The 20,411-nt window shown below is 39.6% G+C and overlaps 1 long non-coding RNA gene across 1 annotated transcript in view; it reads left to right on the forward strand.

Annotated features, from left to right (window-relative positions):
• Positions 1-14,433, forward strand: part of LOC133110106 (uncharacterized) — a 64,019-nt gene extending 49,586 nt beyond the window's left edge. The window contains exons 3-4 of the long non-coding RNA XR_009704814.1: positions 9,358-9,496; positions 14,110-14,433. This is a non-coding gene — a long non-coding RNA (uncharacterized LOC133110106). The remainder of the gene's footprint in view (positions 1-9,357; positions 9,497-14,109) is intronic.
• The last annotated feature ends 5,978 nt before the right edge of the window (positions 14,434-20,411 follow it).

Here is a 20,411-nt window from a genome sequence, read left to right on the forward strand (position 1 = left end):
TGGTCTCGTCATAAAATATATTACTCACAGGAGAGTGTTATTTTCTGTCCACTTCAAGATTTATTTTGCTATACTGAACTGTTGAGCCATGGCTCTTTTGTGATTAAAAAATGGATTTCCTCATCACAAAATTGCACTTGCTTTCAGTTTGATCGATGCGTCCATAAATACATAGATACATGCACATATATGCATGTACACTTAAATATATGTATACACACATGCATGCATTTGTAAATACATATATTCATACATAAGTACAGGCAGAAAAGCTAATGTAGATTCATCCACGTAGTGGTGAACAGTATTCTATAGGTATAAACTTGTTTAGACCACCTGTTCCAGTAAAACTATAAATCTTGCTTCTGGCACAGCACACAACACTACTAAATGCTGCAGTTTCACCACCCTGAGCATGCAATCACGCATTAAGACAAAGACTAAAGGCAGAACAAAAGATTATTATTTATGAAAAATTGAAAGACGGTTTTTATAAAGAACTGCATTGGTATGGCAGATTTGGTACTAATAAGTAAACTGCATACTTAAATAATATAAAAGTGTAATAATAATAATAATATTGTTGGGTTTCTCTGAGATTTTTTCCCATTTTTCCCATTCCCTGTCTTGCCACTGTTTGACAGTGTTTCTCCCCAATAGGGAGATTTTTGGGGGCTTAGGGGTGGTATTTCCCATTTGTTACTCTGTAAGGCGTCTTTGGTACAGTCTTCTGTGAATAGCGCTGTACAAATAAAGCTGAATTGAATTGAATGGAAAATTGTGCATGACAGTGCAAAAGGTCATTCGTGGGAAGTACCACCATAGTCCCTGTGTCTTGCCAGAGCTTGGGTTTCCTAGCAGACGGTGTCCTAACACATAATCTTCTTCTGTAACATTTGGTTCCATTTCTCCTTTCTGTCTTGACTTGTAATCACTGGAGAACAAGGACTCACACAAACATGTGCTCTACATAAAAATCAATGGGCTCATTCCAATTGCTTATCCGTTTATCCGAGGTCCGCCATCTTTAAGGACATTCCAACCCCTTAAATGTTACTTCTAGGACAAGTTAAGAACTCTTTCCTTTGAGTAACAAAACATCAGTGCATCCTTTTTTTCGGAAAACCTGACGTATAAATGATCAATCCACATCTCCCCATCTGCCACGTATCTGCCACGTCTGTAACTGACTTCGAAGTAATGTTTGAAGGAGCAAGGGCATTCTATTGGCCTAATTCACAGCTTTAATACTGCCTAGTGTAGTTGTCCACTCACATTGTTGAAAATGTCCACATTGTTGGAAATGTATTTATTCTCCCATTTCAAAGAGTCAGGTTTTCTTTGATGAAAGCAGTCTGCAGACCAGTGGTTTTCCAAACCTTCTGAGCCCAGGATATACCTTACCTTTATTCAACCTTTTCCTAGCCTCTCCCATTGGGTGGAGCTAGGGGCAAGAAAAGGAGAAAAGAAAGGAAAAAGAGGAGAAAAATAAGGGATTGGAATGAGCGCAATGAGAGCAGTTGAGCTGGCTGAAAGGATATCATTGGACTGACATCATGGCCAACCATCGGCTGGAGATAGGATTCACCCTGATAATTGCCATCTAATTGGTACTATATTCTTACCCCTCTGTCCAATTAAACCCATCTGGAGCTGTTGACAAGCAGAGCAGTGGGATTTTTCCAGAAACTGCTATGTCATACAGTAGAGATGTTCTGAGGTCATCTTTTACACTATATTCCAGAGCCTTGGCTTTGTTATGTGCTTGCCTTGTCCACAGTATATGAGCATAACTTTATTTCATATAACTGAGAGATGATCTGCAATCAAAAAAGTTAATAAAGAGCTTGGTATTACTCATTAAAGAGTAGTATTAGTAAATGCTGCATCAAGTGAACAGTAAAAAAGAGCTTATTGGAATCTTCTTGGTAAAATAAAGCCAGCATCAAATACCATTGATGGAATTGGCTTCCCTTGGTCATGTGATCAGTATTGTGACTCAGAGTTAATTGATCATTTGTGACTTGAGATATTCAATGCCCCTGTTACTGGCTCAAATCTGACCAACACTTTTAAAGCAGATTGCAACTCTGGCTCCCAAAGTCAGATGATGTCATCCCATTCAGACAGTCCCCAACCACTGACTGTCACAAAAATTCTGTGAGTCAGACAGCACATTCCTTAATGGCTGTACCTTCTAGATGACTTTGAATTTGTATTGTATTACCTTGTATGCAATTTACAAAATGAAAGCAAAACTTAAATTTATGCAATGACATCATGAAGAATCGTGTATTGAACAATTTATTTTAAAATGTTTTTCCGTATTTAAAGGTCATCTATGACATTTAAAATAGACATATTATGTTTCGGATAACATTATGTGCTTCAAATGCAAAAGGTTTAGAAGTAAGCATGTTTTCAGTCCTTTGTCATTTTGGGCCCAGTTTTGGTCTTGATGGATAGCAAATAACTGAATCAAAGTTTGATTAAACTTGAATGTTTAGTCAAATCATTTTTTTGTGTGTGTCTTTAGAGGCACTGATAAAGTGGCAAACGAATGCTCTATAGCATACAAATCAGTTTCCCTGTTAATAAAAGACACTGCAAAACAATCAAGTATTGTTATTAATTAATGCTTTATTAATGGCTAATAATAGGGCCATATGGTCTCATAATTGTATTATAGGTTTCACAATTACTTCAGATCCCCTAACTGGCTAAAGGAATTTAACTCATAAAAGCAAATGCAGACAGTGATGCTGTCATTCCAACCGACAGTCCTTGGGGAACTGTAAGAACATCTTTACAGTCAACAACCTCTGCCCAACTGCACTGAGACTGCCATAGGTAGTCTATGCCATGGTAATAGCCTTGCTGTACAACTAATGGTGGTGTGATTAGTATTCAGGGCATTGCTATCCCAATCTCATCTTCAATCCAGACTCCTTTAAAACAATGGATGACTCATCTTAATGGCAGAGATGGGGTGAGTACCTCTAACCTCACTCTCATTAGATTAATGACAAATCTCTCTGTTTATTGATATAAATAAAATGACTCACTTCGGTTTGATTATGCCAAAAAGGTTTCTCTCTCACTATCTCCCCCTGTCTCTCTCTCTCTTACTCTTTCTCTATCTCCCTCTGTCTCTCTCTGTCTCTCTCTCTCTATCTCCCTCTGTCTCTCTCTCTATTTCCCTCTGTCTCTCTCTCTATCTCCCTCTCTCTCTCTCTCTCTCTCTCTCTCTCCCTCTGTCTCTCTCTCTCTATCTCCCTGTCTCTCTCTCTTACTCTCTCTATCTCCCTCTGTCTCTCTCTATCTTTCTCTATATATCTCCCTGTCTCTCTCTTACTCTCTCTCTATCTCCCTTTGTCTCTCTCTCTCTTACTCTCTCTCTATCTCCTTCTGTCTCTCTCTCTCTCTCTCTCTCTCTCTCTCACACACTACCACACTCAAGGTTAGAGCAGCAGGCGCAGAAGAGCAGGGGCCCTAAACAAATCTCCGCCCTACAGAATGTCCTTTTGCCAAGGTTTGTCTGGGGATGACGCGATTCTCTTCATTTCAGGCAATAAAGAAAGTGGCTGGCGAAATCCGGATATGTACGTGCTGTCAAATTCAATAAGCCACCCTGTAATGTTTTCTTTTAATCAACCAAATTGCATTATACATCGGCGGGAGGATCGAGGATAGGAGGTAAAGGAGAAGGCAAACAATGAACCAGGAGTTCTGCTACATTTATGATATTAGTTGGAAAGGAGACATTTTGTGGGAGGCGGGAAAAAAAAAAATGTCAAAATTCCTTATGTGTACCCAGGCGTTTGATTTATTTTCTCTCACCGTCAGCATGGAAACCAGTCTGACTAATGGGAGACCTGGAGAAACTGGACGTATCGATGGGGCTCTATTTCACACCCGCCAATGACTTTGGACCGAGTGTTGAGAGCTGAAGTCTGTAGACTGTTTTGTAGGCACAGCACACAATTGTGGGGGTTGGGTGGGGGCAGGCATCTCCCAACCCTTGGGTCTCTAGAGTGATGACCTGCCAGGGGTGCATCCCTCTCATTCGTCCATGCCGTTGTTACTCACGTCACCCTCCCTGTCCCCCTCTCCTTGATTGGTCAGGTTCATCCTGGAGTGAAGAACTGGGGGCAGCCCCAAGGACATTATTAAAATGTCTTTATTTAACTAAATGAGGATGGAATGCACAGCTGTGAGATCTTATTTCTGTATTGCATAATTGCTATCTGGACCACATGGTCTGCTTACAGTTACAACCGTCGTGAGAGGTTTGGTGGTTTATCACCTCGGATGAAGCGTGTGCTATTTTTACACATAGTGCCACACGTCCACTTACTGCAAACTTTTATAGAACATACTGAAAAGAGTTCAGGTAATGAAAAATGTGAGTGTTCTCCGCTGTATAAATATTAAATATTAAAATCTTTCTAACAGTTCTGCAATTACAATCTATGACCTTTTTAGACGTATCCTCTGCGCCACTGACAAAAACAAAAACAATAACAAGGCTATCAACTTTAGGGCCGTCGAGTTGCGAGGAAACAATAGTGACCGAGGTTCACAAACGTCTGGGTCCAGAAAGCGATGACTTCAACTGCAAAGTCACTTTGACACAGTAAATCAGGCATCAGGTAACGGGATCAGACTTCATTAGGTGATTTCAGGGTGGTTGGCAGGCGGCCACGCGTGCTGGCCGCACAAATGGGCATTGATTTTTTAATAAGGCCAGAGCCGTCAGCCAAGTGCGCAGCGGCGATATCTCCCCTCCCGGGGATCCACTTCTCCTTCCCGCTTGCTCTAACCCCCCCTTCCAAACCCCCTCAGGTAGATGTGATGTCATCAGTCTGTGCCATACTTACATAACGTGGTGCTGTGCTGGGTGTGGTGCATTGCCCTGTGTTTACAGCTGCTTTCGAAACTCGCTGAGGGCAGGTTTTCTGTGCCTAAGTCTCACAATTGTGGGGAAGTAGGTCAGTTGGAGTGGCTTCCATGTCAGGCCACCTTCACTTATCCTCTCTAATGTCCCAGTGGGGAATACTGTCCTGCAATTCTTCTGGGAGGAAGTCTCCAATCCATCACCAGCAAGCCCTCTCCCCAAGCCCCAGTGGGGGGTCTGGAGCCTATAGCCTTAGGAGGAAGCCTCTTCCCTGGGTCTCTTCCTGATGCCACTGTCAACCTCAGAGACCCACCTCCACCTCCCTCCCAGATTGAGTCATGCATTAGAAAATTGGAGAACGCAATCAGGGCTACCTCCCCACAAGGCCTCAGGGAGCAGCAAGCCAAGGCAAGGTGTCTCACTCCCTGCCCTAAGCGCTCACAGTTGCCTGCATGCTGACCTTCGCATTAGATTCTGTCCCACCTCCTGGGCTGTGGCAAAGATTCTCTGATTCTAGGTGCTAAAGAGATCATACATTTACCTGTCTTTTTCTTCTGTTCTGCATACTGTACCTCTGCGGCTTGGATATTTCCAGAGGGTGACAGAAGGTTCTTATGCTGCCTGCATTGTTCTGGTAAGCTGTGGATGATCTACCATCAACCATGTCCCTTCATGAATATTCTCAGTCAGCCAGCAGACAAAAGGCTTGAATAAGAGGCTTCCTCCGAGAATGTGGGAACATGAAGCATCAGCTCACACTTTAAACTTCGACAGAAATCCTTTCTAGCCGCTCAATCAGTGCCCATTTGACATTATAACCATGTTTAAGGGATATTACCTTCTAAGATACATTCTTTTGGAATGTGTCTGGTGCATACAAAAAAACATTTTTGCTTGCTCTGTAGTTCTAATGCAGTACAGATTCTTGATTTCGCCTCCAGTTATATATACATGATACATGTGTAAAAACTTGAACTACGTATACTCCATTAAGCCCGCATAATACTGCTGTAACATGACATACAGTAACATCTATTATAATCAGCCAATGTATGACAAATGTTACTGGAACATTGTCAATTTTGAATCCAATATTCTGAATCTGTTTTGTATCATTCACTGCATTCATTCAGACAGACATTTGTCATTAAATGTAATATGCTGTCCCAACTGGTTGTGATAGCTGTTATGTCATGCTTAGAGGATGTATGGAGACTTTGTGGCAAGAAAAGTGTTGACTTTATTTGCCGCAAAGTTCGATTACATGGTAAACATTGGATATACTTTTATTACATGTCCCCTTGGAGGCTAAGGGTGCGATGAACTGCACAACTGAACCAAAAATCAAGTTAAGTTTGTACTGCTGTCTAGCCTTTGCTTATCTTCTTCATGTCTAAATGTTAAATTTAACAGGTATAAGTAGCATAACAAGCAGATTCACTCTCATCTGTAAGACTGAGTATATGTTCATTTTGCAGCATAAGACTTGCAATCTATATTCAGAAAGCTGCTCACTTGCAAGGTAATCAATTATACTAAAAGCGAATGAAAAACGATCCCTATCTTATTTATGTGTGGTATGAGCTAGGAGCCAACTGGAGTGTAATAAAACTTAGCTAATGCTTACTGGGAAGCCATTTCTAATGAAAGGCCACTTGTCAACAACCATGAGGTCATCTAAACTTAAAAATGAGATTATCGAATCATAAAACAATGACTTTGTCAACTGGCTGTCAAAATTGTAGAGATGTGGAAGTGTGGAGTTAGTCCCAGACACTATTTGAAGAATTGTAGTTTGAGCTTGAGTTTTGTGAAATTTGAGTTGTGTACCATTGCCCCCCTACGCCATACCCATTCATCCACATAAGAATAAGATTTATGGTGTTGAACTTTCTTTGGTTCATTTTTCTGGTCACTGTTAAATCTTCCATCACCCCTCCCTCCTTATATGCCTTTATGTCAGCATTTACATGAAATTATATGAAAATATTTGTATCCTTGTAATACTGTCCAAAGCACGTATGTTTTCAGATTGCGCAGGTTGAGATGTCATGGAAAGCCTGGGCACTTAAATTGATAAAAAAATACTATTTAAATAGTGTAAATTATCAAATACAAGTGTCTTTAAGTGTAGTTACTGCCTTGTATCAAGTTAATAGTTATATGGCAAGCAATTTATAATTTATTTTTCATTCTTATTTGGATAACTTGCCAAGTAAGGACTAATTCAGTTCAATTCAATTCAATTTTATTTGCATAGCACTTTTTACAACACAAACTGTCATAAAGCAGCTTTACAGAGAACTCAGACCCAAGACCCCCTCAGAGCAAGCCTAGGGCGACAGTGGCAAGGAAAAACTCCCTGACTAACAGAAAGAAACCTTGAGCAGAACCGGGCTTAGAGGGGGGCCCCATCTGCTTCTGGCCAGCACTGGGCAGAAGCTTAGAGCTATATCTTCAAAATACCTGTGCCAAAGCTGGGACATTTATCATTTTGCTAGTTCACACTGCTTAGTAAACGTTCCTTCTGGAGGTTTGCCTCACCACAAAGTTGCAGCCTTTATCTTTCCGTTTGCCTCTAGGACACTTGAAAAAAGAAGAATTTTACATTAGCCCAATATTCCACTGCTCACACACTGTGTGCAGTCTCCAACAATGATTTCATCTCAAATAACTTCCTTTTTTAATTACAGAATTGTACGTTCGCTTCATAACAGGGTAATTTGCTTACTGGACACTGAAATTGTTTTTATTTGCATCTTGGAAGACTGGGCATGCTATACATCTGTCAGCATCAATTATCCTACCTCTGTGTAATGACCTTTCCCATTCATTTCCATACAAGCACACGCACTCATGACGCATGCATGCACGCAAAAAACCAAGCACACCCACTTACATAATTTGTAATGATTCTCGCACACTCGTGGAGATTTGGTCTGGACAGCCACACAAGTTGCCATTAGAAATGCAGGAGAGACAACACTCTGCAGATTGAATTGCATCTTGCCCTGTCTTATTACCCACAGATTTCTCAACAAATTTTCCTATCGTCTCGATTCCTGCAGCAATTAAAGCCTTTCTTTCATTCCCCCTTCCTTTCTTCTGCTGCCCTTGGCAAGAGACGCGGCCGTGTTGGTCAAGTTGTCTCAGGGGCGGTGGGGCCAAAACTGACAAAGTCAATTTGTGGAGGCAAACAGTGATTCCGCAAACAAAAGCACAGATTATTATGGGGAGGACGTCTGGGGTTCACCGAGGAGCAAGAATCGCACAGGGCGTGCCATTGTTTCTAAACCACCAGCCATTTTTTTGGCATATCACCGGGCCTTTTTCTGAGAGGAGACGGCCCACTCTGACGGGACTCCACAGAAGACAGGGGTTTTGGGGGGAAATGAGAAGCATTTGTTGAGAGGAGCCTTGGGCGTTGTAGGGATCCGGGGGACGAGGAGTTCAGGGAGAGGCTGCGGGAAGTATGGAGGAGCCAGGAGACCCGGGAACACTATAAGCACACACACACACAGTAAGCACTTTCATTCACATCTCAATTACTGGATAAAGAAAAACAATAATAGGAGCTTAACATCAGATATCCCACTCCCTGTCTGTTTTCCTTATGGTACGCATTCATATCCCTTTGAATTTGCAATATGAGTTATTGACATTTGGTGCAAAAAATCAGCTTTCATGTTGGTTAAGCCCAAATAAGACCAGATTTTTTGGTTGCAAATCCATTGTTTTCAGTGATGAAAAAGCTAACTGGCTGTACATGCGCTCATGACGGAAACGTAGGGTGGCCTGTAGTGTAGTGGTTAAGGTACGTGACTGGGACCCGCAAGGTTGGTGGTTCGATCCCCGGTGTAGCTACAATAAGATAGGTTGGGCCCTTGAGCAAGGCCCGTAACCCTGCATTGCTCCGGGGAGGACTGTCTCCTGCTTAGTCTAATCAACTGTACGTCGCTCTGGATAAGAGCATCTGCCAAAATACCATTAATGTAACATATCAGTGAAACTATAAATGTGCCTTAATAGAATAGCATGTAGCATGTGCTTTCTGCCCTAGAGATACAGTACGTTTTTGTGCTGAACTGCAATACTCAGGAAAGGAAACTTTCGCATTTGTGGCCCATTGCTGTTTCTGTCGTTCAGCCCAGGGGTGGATTTGAAAACACTGTTCCACACACTCTCTTGCCTGTCGCACAGGAGAGCTCCCATCGCATGCCTTTCAAAGCGATTGAAGGGAGAGAGCCAATCTTTTAACCTCTGTTCCCAAAGGCAGGACATGATCTGACCTCCAGCTCCCCAGCACAAAAGTAATGGGATATGTGGGAAACAACACACTTTGTCAATAATGTCCGTATCTCCCTGACAAGTGGAAGGGGACAGAGAAAGTCCTGGTAATGCATATGGGCTGAATGTCATTCTCTCTTTAATATTGTTAACTGCTTGTCCTTTTCTGTCAGAAGTAGGCCGGTAGGGCACAGAGGAGAAGAGCGCAGGGGCGAAGAGAGGAGTGGAGAGGAGGGAGATGTGTCTCGGTCACAAGGGGAATCATGGATTCATATTTCCTCAGCTCCGTCATCTCCCGATGTCAAACAGTGAGTAAGTTGGAAGAGGCTCTTCATTATTGATGTCCTAAGCATGTAGTTATTCTATAGTGAATTGAGGTACAACCATTGAATTCAAAGAATCCTGCCACAGCACTGGAAAATGAAAGTTTATGGTTACTCTATGTATATCTACAGTGTGTATAAAGTAGTATTAAGGAGTACCATTTTAATAGTTACAGTTGGAAAATGTTAACATGTTAGTGTTAGTTTGTAGTTGTACCAACTGTACATTATTCAGTGTATTTACCATAGCCTATGTTATCATGACCATTTCAAAAGGTTTGCTCTCCCCCTATAATTTAATTTTAAAAAAACTAAAAAAAACATTATATTACAGATATAATTAGAAATGAAAATTGTGCACAATGTGGTAAATGCACATCACTTCAGCAGCAGTGACAGATGATCAACTTTAGGCTTGTGACAAAATTACAAAATGTGTCTGTTAATATGCTTGTTTTTTCCTTCATACATTCTATGGTGAAACTCAATGACAACATGCAGCTTGCCTTCACATTCTGTTACCCTCCATGGCAAACTGAAAAAGATCTGTCCTCAGTTCTCTGCGCATCAACTTCACCCAAGTGTAAGCTACATTACATATAACTTGGCATCTATTACATATACATATGTAATAGATGCCATTACATATAACTTGGCATCATCTACGACATACTGAATCTGTATCTTCAAAGAATGCCTCAATAAAATCAAAGCATCCCTAACGCTTGCTTACCACGTTAACCATTCTGCACTAACAGCAATAATTGTGTGAACAGTAATTATTTAAGAGGTTTTTACTTGTAAAACATATGGATTGTAAAGCTATCTTGTTACACTGAAATTCAATGTTTCGTCTAGAAAATAATGCTGAAAGCATATGCCTGAATGATATTATACCAGCAGTTTTACTGGACTTGTTGAGAACACACTAATGCTGCATTTTGAAAAGGATATAGTATGTTCTGATTATTTCAAATTTATTACACTTAAAGTAATATACTTAAAGTACACTTTATTATGCATAGACGGATGCCCAGGGAAAGCTCTTTTACATCATTATAACTCAAATTAAATCAAATGTGAGCAACAATGACTTAACAGCAGAACAAGCTAACGAAACACTCATCAGTTTCACACAGCCAAGTGCGATATAAAAACCATGTGTTTTCAGCATATCCCATTTCCAACTTCAATATGCACAAGTGGATTGTGCTGTTTCTGCCAATTACATATAGAGCACTCATAGTTTTTGTCTCTTTCCATTGCATTTTTAGGGCTAATATTTCACAAACTGACTCAATTTATTTAATGTGTTATTCTCACACCCTTACCCTTTCTAGCCAACATTTGAACTGCAGTGTCAACAATTATGTTACCACATTTATAACTATCAGTAGCTCTGAAATATGTGTAAATACATTACTGTACCCAGTTCAAATTATGTATTCAGCAGGAATAGCAGATGTATGATTTAATATGTGCTCTGCTGCGTTTTTGATATGATACGTTGATGATATGCCGTAACATCTAATATAAGGATCAGCAATGGCATTATTTGCCTATTTATTTGCCTCCTTGATTAAGCCCATCATTGAAGATACTATAGATACTGTAAATGAATATTTATAATATCCATTTAAATGCCAACCATATAATGTGTCTCATGCAATTATGTATCTGTAGTTATTACTATAGCTTTACACGGTAACATTTACCTGTTTACCTGAGTTTCCTACTCATGAATGTAAAAGCGTTTTGAGTGGCGAGAAAAGGACTATATAAAATGTAATTATCTATCTATCTCTATCTATCTATTTATCTATCTATCTATCTATCTATCTATCTAAATAATGTAGGATAATATACAAGACAACTTTATTCATTATGTGAAAGAAATGCTGGAATGTCCCTAAATAAGTCTAGTCAAGTTTCAAAAGGTATTTTTGAATCACCACCTTCATCCAGATTCATAAAAGTTTAGAGGGGAATCATTTTCAATAAAGGCTACTTTCAGAGCAAAGAATCATTTTTAAATATAGGCCCTTGAGTTGCTTTGACAGGTACTGTTATCTATGAGGTTGTGTGTGATTTTTCCACCAGTGGTTTTCAAAACCTTATCGAGATCTGAGAACAGAGCCATGGGAAATATATGTGCTGGATGCCCAGGTTCGGTCCTGTGTTAAGTCTGGAGGAGGAATTTAATTGATGAAACATATCCAAGATATGCATTTCAGAGTGGTTCAGCCTATGCATACATACCTATGGAAAAATATGCATTTCAATGTAACTGAGTATAATGAATGCCTGCTGACCTGTGGCACCTTCCATTACGATCTATCAAGTACTAATTTCCTTAAATTAGACCAGCCGTTGCTTTCCAGATGAACCACTTAACACAAAACTGTGTTCTATGTACTGTATTGAGCGGAATTTCATGGGATTTGTGAAGTCATGTTCAGGGCCATTCTGAGGCCAGATCATCACAGATGTTTAATATTCAAACCAGATGGTCAGTTCCTGTGCTTCTTCCATCCGCCATACCTTCTAATTCTGGGAGGCTCCGTGTGCCATCTGTGGTGGCGTGTAAGCTACACTGTAAAAAATGTAAGGCTCCTACAACTACAAAAATGTACAGTGAGTAGCTAATTACAATGGACACTTGGCTTTGTGGCACATTGGATTTGAAATGAAACCATGAATGCAGGGCTAAAATGCAGCCTGTCCCCTTTATTTTTAGGGTATTTACATCCATACTGGGCGATGCGTGCAGGAATCACAGACATAGTCCCCCTATTTTAGAGGAGCAAAAATAATTGGACAGTTTGCTGCTTCTGAATATTCAGGTGTATTCAACTGCCTCCTTAGTGCAGGTATAAGAAAGCTTTCACTATCTAGTCTTGATTCTTTCGAGTGCCTTTGGAGTCTGTTATTGGCGTCTGTCAACATGAGGCCCAGAGCTGTGCTAATGACAGAAAAGGAAGCCATTACGAAGGTGAGAAATAAGAAACCAAGAAGCCAACCGTCCAATTACTTTTGGTCCCTTATCATATTGTGCAGTTCAACTAACAAGACCAGTAATAAGGACCAGTAAAGATTTTCAAACTACATTCTATTACCCCATTCAAATACAAAACCCAACCACAAAACCAGAATTTCCAAGTTTATGTAGTTAAGCACTTCACACTGGGTCAACGAAAAATAAATGTATTTGTGGGGTGAAATCAAACGATGGGAAAATTCCATCCATTCATTTTCTATACCGCTTACTCCAGGGTTACAGCAGTATACTTACTTCAATTCACTGCACCACTGCATCATATACACAGTGCAGATAATTATGGCTGGGAGCTACTGTTCTCCCAGCCACAGTGCAGGCAAATTCACAAATCTACTCCAGCCCATGGTGTATGGCATTGCATCAAGGAACGAAGCTTTAACTTTGGGCTGAAGGTGACAAGACCCACAATGCAGCCTGCTGTGTGAGCATGCTCAGACAGCATGCCCTTTAAAGTAATGGAAATGGGGGCTGCTGGGTGGCATTCTGCATTTCATCACTCTCTAGCGACCCCTGCTGGTCAATCAGGCACCAGTGGACTCCATGCCCACCCTATGCAATTGCAGTCCGCAGTGTGTAAACAAGCAGCTGGCAACGGCATGTGTTTCTGAGGAGAACCGCGGATGTCTACACACCAAATCAGCATTGGGGCTCGCCTGTGAACATGACTGGAGTTGCAGGCAGTCGGCCATTCCAAATTAGGGTCGGAATTGGACATGATTACCCCCACGTTTGGTGCAAAATTAATCTATTAAAAAAATAAACAAAAACAAAACAAAAAAAAAGCAATTGAAATGGAAGAGGGTTTTTATCTTGGCCCAGACCATTCCCACAGCCGGGAACCATTCCCACAGACGGGAAGCAATCGGCCTTTTACCAGTCTAGGGCGGAGGTAACAGGATACTTGAGAAATTACATGCTTTGTCAATAATATCAATATCTCATTACACAGCAAATGTGAATGAGAATGCCCTGGTAATGTACATGTGCAATGTCATGATCCCTTGAATATGGCTACAGCAAAGCTAGTTACCAAAAGATAATACCGCTCCCCTTTTGCATGGAGCTCTTGTGCTGTGGTTCTCATTGTATCTTCCAAGACAAGAGGAGTCACTTGGAAATCTAAATATTTTTGCAACAAAATCCAATATATCTACAGCCATAACAACTAATAACTTGAAAGTTAGTCTTGTTTGCACGAAACCACCCACTGCATAATGGATGCATACAGCTTCCCAGACTCTTAACTGGATTGCTTCACGCTAAAGCAAACTCATGGTTGGCCAAGCTTCATTAAGGCCAGTGGAACGACCCCAACAATTATGTCACCACAGTTGCAGACATGAGATTTTGGTAGATGCGCTGTGAGCATGCTCAAATGGATTAAGCCAATCGGAGTGCTGGCAGATCCTTACATCTCTCACGCACATTTATAAGTCCACTAAACTCTGTTTTGATACATTGAGATTGACACGACTTACATGCGAAACTTGACTTTTTCGAGCTGGCTGTGACCGGCGCCTATATTGTTTTTCTTGTTATTTCAGAATCCGAAACCCACAGAGAGCGATTTGCCTCTGGATGTCCAAACAAGACCAGAAAAGCACTTTGTTCTGACGGAAACCTCATCTCACATTTTCATTGTTCGTCCAGTCTCCCTGTTTCCCACACTAACTTGTCAGCAAGCCCCCTGAAGATCAAACAACACCATGACACATCTGCTGCGTATCAAGAATATAATTACAATGCAAGACTGTTAAAACAGGAGCTTACAGGAATATAAGGCACATGTTATGCTTGTTTTTTTTTTTTACAGAGCTGTAAAAAGCTTATCAGAGCCAAGGAGCTGAGTAATAAAAATCAAGAAAGTTTGGCCTTGTGTCAAAGCAGTATTTACAGCAATAACAATCACATCCCTTTTTAGTTTTATTGCAAGTTAGACAGATTCATTTATCATGATGAAAAGTTTATTCCAAAATACATTTGTCAGATATTTGCTACCTAGCAAAGGCCACCTCAGGCACAGCATCTACTCAGAGCCCTTGAAAATAGATCAGTCAAGGGTGGAGCTATACTTCAGAGCTTGACTTGAGATACATTGAGACTTTCCCTGAGCATTTCATGAATCATTATATTGTGTAAACATTCAGTTAGTTATTGCCCTCTTTATGCGGTTGGATTTTAACAAGTAAATCTTCCTGCTGTAAAAATCAAGCCGGGCAAGCTGGTCATAAGCTGGTCTAGCTGGGTATGAGCTGGTCAACCAGCTAGTGCTGGTAGCTTGTCTGAGCTCAAAACATAGGTTGAGCTGATCAAACCATGTCAAACTGGAAGCTGGTCTGAACTGGTCAACCAGCTATCAGCTGTTTTAAAACCTAGCTTGAGCTGTTTTTTTTTTTTTTTTTTTTTTTCAACTCCCAGCCACATTTGGACATTCAATAAGGCACCAATTAGACATGGCACAGGCTGAGATTTTCAGTTGCTGGTGTCTTCTCTAAGTGGAAATTTCCTAAAATATTGAACATTGCTGAGATTATGTCATCAAATGACCATTCCATTGCAAGTTCATGTTGGACTCAACTCACTTAGGACATATGAATGACAGACACCTCATTTATAAGCCCTTTTCATACTCCGAGGACCTTCAAAAATAATATTTCAGGCAGTTATTTGGGGAAATTGCCTGCACACATAACTCATTTACATGAAGTAACACTGGTCCATTTCACCTTTTCTCAAAGAATCATTGATTTTCAGAGAATAATGATGGTCAGGTACCATGATTAGGGCTGTTTTCTCAGGAGAGAAACAGAACTGCTAAATATAAGTATCCCCTATGGGATCTAGAGAATTGCACCTGTTGCCCTTTTGCCAACTCAATACAGCCCTTATTGATGTGAGTAATATCTTCTCAAAGGGCATGCCTTTTTTATTGGAACATATTAGCAGCTTGGACAAAGATAGCCACTGACGCAAAAACAAGCCTAAATCTATTCTTAAATTCTGTCTTATTGTATCATGGGCCTGGAAAACCTTCCAAATGAATGAATTCCCAGTCAATGTAAGATTAAATTAAAACTTGCATGCCCCGAGTGAAGCATCCATCCCTGTAAGTGAAAGGTTGAGGGTGGAGAGGGAAACAATCAAGGCCATGCCAGGACCACAATAATGAGCAAATAAACTTTTCAGCAAATAAAATAAAAAGCATCGCCTACCATTTCTCAGCTTGTGAAAGGGCATTTTATGAGTGTTAACACATATCCAGGGTAAAGTTTTTCACTCTTTGAATGCTTGTATCTCTCTCCACGGAATATTTGTTTGGGAAGGGTTGGGGGAAGGGCCTAGTAATATCAAGCTGGCTTGAGAGAGCTAAAATACTATCAGCCTACAGCACCCTTCTCGCATTATTTGAACAAACACACCCTCAATTCATAGGTGTTTGAAGAATCCCATTTATATTTTCATTTTAATATGTGTTATAAACAGTTATTTTATTAAAATGTTCAGTCACCGAGGAAGCCACACGTTTTTAAAATTTGTATGGTCTGGGGTGGCTGCAGGGCTAGGTTGAGGATAACAGGGATTGCAAGTGATGTTAATTGACAGGAGTGTTCATAATTTAGCCTATTTAATCAAAATAAACCACAAATAAATTACATTGCTTTACATAAGCAAAATGATATACATGCATGATCCCCCCAGACTTGAATGTTCATCAGTGGTGGTCCGTGACTATTCACATTAGTTAAATGGAATCTGTCAATCACAGGAATGCAGGCCAGCAGCAGTAGGATTTCACAACTGACCTGCAGTCCCTGAGCAAATGAAAAATCCACACTGAGGAACTTGGGGTTAAAGAAAATATAATTCTGGCATCTGAGTCATGGTGAAGCATCCAAGCACAGTGAATCATTGAGGAGTTTAACCTACAGCCTCCGTGCTAAAAAAGCAGTTATGCAGCCAGCAGGACACACAGTATTCAATAGTACAAATAATATAACTGGTTTCAAAAATGTATGATTGTGATCATATAACTTGCAATAATTGTATAAAACTGCATGTTTGGATGGGCAGTGTGAGAAAGCTCATGGTTTCAGCAGCCTCTTGAAGACTGACCCGACTGTATCAGTGTCTGAGCAAAATATATTTTGAAATGCTGAAAAGCACAGATAGAATTGAGCTTGATTCAACTGCTGTCAGAATCAGGATTCTTATGAAGAGGTTAAAGGTCACATGATGATATCATGGAAACCAGGAGACAAAATAAAACACTAGACAGGGGAATGAAATATTATATAGCCCTGCCACAAATGCATTCAATAAAAGAGACCACCGGAACTTTCTTGACTGATGAGACTGCCAGGATATAACTTCAGAGGTAGTGCAGACCCAGTGATTAAGGTTTTATTTGAAAGTAAACTATTTGATGGCTTTAGAATTCAAGCTCCTTCCAGTAATATTGTCACATGTAATTGTTTACTATTTTTTCAGCTTCTCTTTGACACACTTTGTTTATGCTCTTGAAAGATTCTGAAGATTCTTTGCAACAGTTTCACATTCACATTTCACATCTCACATTTGTGCAGATGTGTAGAAAAAAACACTTTTCTTTTATTGAAAACCCATTCTGACTTCTACGGATATGTCCAGCGCCTGACAATGTGGTACTATGATGGTGGCAGACAGCTAACAGGCTGAATCAGAAACACATTAATGAATTAATCATGAATCAGCTCACATTAATCATCCAAAAGGTGATAAATATTGTCAGAAAGATTGTCCACATAAGTTTGGGTTTGGGCCACACATCACTTTTCACAATACCGCATGAGTTTAACTGTAAAACAAGATAATACTGCTTATTATGGTAAACAAATGGTAAACTACTGAATATATTTGGGGTTGATTTTAATCATAACGCATACTTGAACAGCATACCTGGCTGACAGAAACTGAAAGCTGGTTGTAGCCAAAGCAGCAGGGCCCATTCTGAGTCAGGGTCAGTAGGAGAAAGGATATGAAAAACCAAAGCAATCAATCACGGCAATGAAATGTAATGCTCAGGGCAATGTTTTACCACAATGACAGGAACTCAGTGGATATCTAGTGAGCAGAGAGACCAACTGTAGTACTGAATGTCTATAAGACCAATTATCCTGTAGAAAAGTAGACAATACATGTCACATAATGTGACGATACATTGACAGATTTGAAATTAAAACTGGAATATAAGCCAAAATGCAGTAGAACCAGGGATACAAGCCCTTCTCGGTTGTTTGGAACTGTAAAATGATCGTGACTTTGACATTGGTGTAATTTGACTTGAAGTTCATGTTTAAAATTTAATGTAATGCATTTCTCTATTTTTTGCATTTCCATTTTTTTAAACAGGTTCTAATTTTGTTGCTGTAAATAATTTTATACCAAATAATCATACATACATTGGGCCTACTGTGCAAATGGCTTAGACACCCTTGATTTTTTAAATCTAAATTTGATCTTAGTCTTCATTTTTTGGTATTCTGCATTGGTATAAATAAAGCAATTTCCAAGCATTTCATTTTCAAACAATTGTAATGTTACAGTAGAATTTTGCATTTGGATAAAAAGGTAACATACTAATAGACCACATACAGATGTGTTCAAAAGAATAGCAGTACAATATCAGTAACCTGATGAACCACTGTTATTAGTAGTAGTGATATTTCTGCATGGCAAATCATTTACTTGTAGATGTAATAGTGTGATAGAAAAACAACAGACCCAACTGTCATCACATGCATGCTGCTTGTTCTGAGTAATTGAGTTTAATTAGATTTAATTCATTCTGTGAAAAAAACTGGTGTCATTAGTTGGTGTCATTTAGTAAAATGGATCGTAGAATAGTCAGAATGGCAAAGATTCAGCCATTCATCAGCTCCAGAAAGATCAAAGATGATCTACAATTACCTGTAAGTGCTGTTACAGTCATAAGACGTTTGATTAAAGCTAAGCTATCAGCAAGAAGCCCCCATAAAGCACCATTGTTGAAAAAATGGCATGTGCAGAATCGATTAAAATTTGCCAAGGAACACATTGATTGGCCCAAAGAGAAATAACGTAACATTCTGTGGACTGATGAGCGCAAAATTGTTCTTTTTGGGTCTAGTGGTCATCGACAGTACACCAGACGACCCCCGGGTACTGAATTCAAGCCACAGTACACTAAAGACAGTGAAGCATGGTGACGCAAAAATCATGGTATGGGGATGTTTTTCATACTACGGGTTTGTATACCAGGGATCACGGATCAGTTTGAATACATCAAAATACTTGAAGAGATTATGTTGCCGTATGCAGAAGAGGAAATGCCCCTGAAATGGGTGTTTCAACAAGACAACGACCCCAAACGCACAAGTAAACAAGGAACATCTTGGTTCCAGACAAAAAGGATTGAGGTAATGGAGTGGCCAGCTCAATCCCCTGACCTCAACCCCATTGAAAACTTGTGGGGTGACATTAAAAATGCAGTTTCTGAAGCAAAACCCAAAAATGCACAGGAACTGTGGAATGTAGTCTGTGCATCCTGGGCTGAAATACTTGTTTCTAGGTGCCAGAAGTTGGTTGACTCGATGCAGCACTGATGCGCAGCAGAAAATGGTTATGCAACTAAATATTAGTTCAGTAATTTATAGTGAAGTTAAATCTTGAAAGATTTCTTTTGAACAGATTAATATTCCTTTTCTTTGCTTCCTGTAAAAGAATAACACTTGATAAAATTTGTTAATGCTTTGATTTGGAATTGAATGTCTAATGTTTCCACTACATTCGAAATAGGGAACTAAAAGCTATTAAAATAGTTGTACGGTATTCACTTTCTTAAACATACTGCTATTTATTTGAACACAATTGTATATAAAATAGACCTCTATTTATGACTCGAAACTAGGGACCTGGCCCAGCAATTTAGATTTGAAAATAAGCTGTTAGCTAGCTCATCTTCTCTTCAGTAATAAGCAAGTAAAACTGGTGATATTAATACAATACAGTTGTATTACACACAGCAACACAAAACACAGCTATTTAAACAAAGCATACTTTTACTTTTTGTTTTAAAAAATAATAAAGAAAGAACATTGTCTCGCTTTTCTTCCGTTTCAGCTTAGTGGGTAAGTATCTCAGACAACATGCCTGATCAGAACTAACAGAGAAACAGCTATGATCAACGGTAAACCAAATTTCAGAACACTTTGCACTTTGCACAATTTATAATCCCCTTTCCGATGCTGTCTGAGATTACCTGGATAGCCAGAAGTAAGTAGCAAGAAGCAAGAAGACCGCCAAAGTCAGCAGAATAACTGTTCTCCAATATGTTTGGTACAACTTACCAGCTGTTTTTGTTTAAAAACTGCAGTTTTAAAGGCAAAGGGTGGTCACAAAAAATATTAATTTGATTTATTTCATTATTCATTTTTTCATTTTGTTATTTTTGTAAGCATTTTTGTTTTATGGAATTTTTTTACATGCGCCCAAGAATTTTGCACAGTACTGTATATAATATCTAAATTCATGATATTTTGGAAATCATATGATAATACGCATGCTGTTTTGTAGACGTAATTGAATTTTGGTCTGCATTTCTGAGTAAGCTTTACCGCTGTTGCTTTCCAGTGATATATACAATATGTTTTGTTGTATCGGCATTTTTGACTTTTTCTAGTTTTGTGTATTGAATCAGTAAACAAATATGCAATCGATTGGGTACAGGATCAATTTGTTCTAATGATTTATAAATATAGTTTTCATTGTTGTTTTGGGATGACGATCTGTAGATACTCCTGAATTATGGTCTGACTTAAAGTGCGCTGGA

Source organism: Conger conger, chromosome 1, assembly GCF_963514075.1.
Source record: "Conger conger chromosome 1, fConCon1.1, whole genome shotgun sequence".
Lineage (NCBI taxonomy): Eukaryota > Metazoa > Chordata > Actinopteri > Anguilliformes > Congridae > Conger > Conger conger.